The sequence below is a fragment of the Rhamphochromis longiceps genome, linkage group LG23 (assembly GCF_057381845.1).
Source record: "Rhamphochromis longiceps isolate RC_006_pf linkage group LG23, R_longiceps_female_GT1.1, whole genome shotgun sequence".
Classification (NCBI taxonomy): Eukaryota; Metazoa; Chordata; class Actinopteri; order Cichliformes; family Cichlidae; genus Rhamphochromis; species Rhamphochromis longiceps.
In genome coordinates, this window is record NC_140578.1 from 21,652,162 (window position 1) to 21,656,357 (window position 4,196).

Below are 4,196 nucleotides of genomic sequence, written 5' to 3' on the forward strand. Positions count from 1 at the left end.
CTGCAGCTGTAACAAAACAGATGTTTGTATGAAGAATTTCTTAACGGAATCTCAGCTACATACAGTTAACTGGTTTATTAATTATCTCTCATCATGGGAGAAATCTTTTTTTTTCTTTTCAGTTTTCTTATTCATTATTAGATGAATTCCTTTTAAATATGATGCCAGCAGCATTTTTCAAAAACGTCGTGACAGGAACATAATCACAATTCACTACCTTTAACGATCAGCAAGTGTTTTAATCAAAGACATTTGGTCAGGACAAGCAAGGCAAGCAGTGACTGCTTTATTTAAGTGTCACCTAAAATTTAATAACAGGTTAACAGTCATGTATGCTGACTGTAAGCAGAGCATGAAAAACTGGTTTTATTGATGATAGCTCAAAAGTCGGTTGCAGGTCTGCACATCAAAGATCAACATGAATGTTTGCATACAGCCTGTCCCCACTTCCTCTTTTGTAAGGAATTCATTCCTCACCTGCTTTTCTCCACATAATTTGAGACAGTCGGCCAATGTAATGGACATTCAAAGAAATAGAGCTGAATGTTGACGTCATGATGACTTCAAAGGGCAAGTTAGTGAAAAGCACTAAACACACAAAGTTAGTGTATTTTTAGTTAAATAATTTAGCTTCATGCTTGAATTTAAAACACTGCTTGAAAATTTGACTACAGCAGACCTTGAACAAACAGGTTCAGACATGCTGACCGCATTGTTCATTTATTCATTACCTGTAGTAGACATCCAGAAATATTAATATCTTCTATTCTATCCTAATCTATTAATTCTTTTTGTAATTAATACTATTTCAATTAAAACCTGACATAGTCCCACAATGTTAAAATACTGGCCTGAATTATTGTTTCAACCAGCTCGTGAACAATTTTATTTTTTCTCTAAAAGTTGCAGCGAGTGAGCTGTTGCAGCTTCAGTTACTGCAGTCTTTAAAGTACTAGTACACATTCTCACAGAAACAGAAAAACAGCTTTTGTTCTGAGGTGTTAGTTAGTCTTAACTACACTGTTAACTACACCACTCAGTTCAGTGGCCTGTGAAAACCAACATACAGCTGTTATATGTGGATTAGAAAAAAGTAGTTTAAATAATATTATTGTTATGGAGTGCAGATCGAGCAGGGTTTGACCCCTGAGAGTCAGGAGCAGAGCAGGCCATCGAAACATAGCAAGTGAAAACTCGACCTAACTCGGTTTACTCAATGACGGAATTTTACAACGGCTCCACAAAATTAAAGTGTTAACAAAGAGTCATTTGTTAACTAAATATTAATAAGTTAAAAGGAGGTTACAGCAACTATGTTAAAGAAGCTATGTATACAGCTATGAGTGCTAAAAAAAAAAAAAAAAAGAACCTCCACAAACGTGTTAAAACTCCACGCCAGTGTGCAGCAGCTCAGAAGAACATAAGAGGACTCACTACAAACAGCAGCAGCACAAACATCGGTGCAGAAACCCGAATCATGGCTGGAGGAAACAATCCGGATCAAAGAAACTGTAGCGTGACTTCTTGCATGGATGACTGAGCTGCTTGAAATGAGGATTAGTGCTAAACGAGGAGGAGACACACACACACACACACCCTTACAGGAGGGCACACTTAGTGAGATCCAGTAGCGTTTTTTTAAAGGGGCGACATGGGCGGTTGCCCAGGGCGGCATCGTGGTGGGGGCTGCATCATGGGCATCGGCAACAAAAAGTTGCTCGTACTCATGTGAGACATTTAAAATGACATTTAAAATGTCTCGCTTTTAATAAATAATTATATGAATCTTACAACCAGTTTTTATCTGATGTAAAATGTATAGACATCATACATATACCAACAAGACTGTACATCACTGTCACAACAGCGTTTGTTTTCATTCAAAGACTTTATGTTTTTTCCTGGGGGGCCGGTCTCTAGTCAAAATGGCCGGGCTGATTTTTTGTTTCTTTAAGCAAGTTCTGCATGACTGAGCCAAGTGTCCTCTTTTTTTGGAAATCAAAATATGGTCACCCTACTACAGGGAGTGCAGAATTATTAGGCAAGTTGTATTTTTGAGGAATAATTTTATTATTGAACAACAACCATGTTCTCAATGAACCCAAAAAACTCATTAATATCAAAGCTGAATGTTTTTGGAAGTAGTTTTTAGTTTGTTTTTAGTTTTAGCTATTTTAGGGGGATATCTGTGTGTGCAGGTGACTATTACTGTGCATAATTATTAGGCAACTGAACAAAAAACAAATATATACCCATTTCAATTATTTATTTTTACCAGTGAAACCAATATAACATCTCCACATTCACAAATATACATCTCTGACATTCAAAAGCAAAACAAAAACAAATCAGCGACCAATATAGCCACCTTTCTTTGCAAGGACACTCAAAAGCCTGCCATCCATGGATTCTGTCAGTGTTTTGATCTGTTCACCATCAACATTGCGTGCAGCAGCAACCACAGCCTCCCAGACACTGTTCAGAGAGGTGTACTGTTTTCCCTCCTTGTAAATCTCACATTTGATGATGGACCACAGGTTCTCAATGGGGTTCAGATCAGGTGAACAAGGTGGCCATGTCATTAGTTTTTCTTCTTTTATACCCTTTCTTGCCAGCCACGCTGTGGAGTACTTGGACGCGTGTGATGGAGCATTGTCCTGCATGAAAATCATGTTTTTCTTGAAGGATGCAGACTTCTTCCTGTACCACTGCTTGAAGAAGGTGTCTTCCAGAAACTGGCAGTAGGACTGGGAGTTGAGCTTGACTCCATCCTCAACCCGAAAATGCCCCACAAGCTCATCTTTGATGATACCAGCCCAAACCAGTACTCCATCTCCACCTTGCTGGCGTCTGAGTCGGACTGGAGCTCTCTGCCCTTTACCAATCCAGCCACGGGCCCATCCATCTGGCCCATCAAGACTCACTCTCATTTCATCAGTCCATAAACCTTAGAAAAACCAGTCTTGAGATATTTCTTGGCCCAGTCTTGACGTTTCAGCTTGTGTGTCTTGTTCAGTGGTGGTCGTCTTTCAGCCTTTCTTACCTTGGCCATGTCACTGAGTATTGCACACCTTGTGCTTTTGGGCACTCCAGTGATGTTGCAGCTCTGAAATATGGCCAAACTGGTGGCAAGTGGCATCTTGGCAGCTGCACGCTTGACTTTTCTCAGTTCATGGGCAGTTATTTTGCGCCTTGGTTTTTCCACACGCTTCTTGCGACCCTGTTGACTATTTTGAATGAAACGCTTGATTGGTCGATGATCACGCTTCAGAAGCTTTGCAATTTTGAGACTGCTATATCCCTCTGCAAGATATCTCACTATTTTTGACTTTTCTGAGCCTGTCAAGTCCTTCTTTTGACCCATTTTGCCAAAGGAAAGGAAGTTGCCTAATAATTATGCACACCTGATATAGGGTGTTGATGTCATTAGACCACACCCCTTCTCATTACAGAGATGCCCATCACCTAATATGCTTAATTGGTAGTAGGCTTTCGAGCCTATACAGCTTGGAGTAAGACAACATGCATGAAGAGGATGATGTGGACAAAATACTCATTTGCCTAATAATTCTGCACTCCCTGTATACGCGAAAAGTGAGCGCGAGAGCCCTCGGTGCGCCTGCTCACTGCTGAAGTCAAAGTAAACCTTATTGTCATCTCCGCTACATACAGTCCAGTATATAGACAGATGAAACGACGAGGCTCCAATTACAACAGTGCAAGTAAACAAACAATAAAAATAAGAAGAGTAAGAAAATAAATATATACTTTATGACTAGGGGTAAAGGGATCAATAACAATTTAAAATTTATAATTTTAAATTGGCTGCTTCCAAATAGAGCACATTTCATTCATTCATTTCATTCATTAATATTGTAAATCCAAGCCCATTATTAATTCATGATTTGAATCCTGGGTTATGTGAAATCCCAGAAATACACCTTAGACAAAGTGAATCTGTGAACTTTAGGTTATGTTGTGGTGATCCTCCGGTTGGGGGATGAGTGTTCATACTGTAGTGCAAAAAAACAAATGGAAGATGGACAAGAAAAGTTCAAAGCCATCAGGTGCTCAGTTTAGAAAAAAGAGAAAAGAAGAGGAGGAGAAAAGAGCAAAAGATACAGGTAAGCAGATGTCTCATAATGGAGGGTCATCCTGAAACAATCAGAATCAGAATACTTTATTAATCCCTAAGG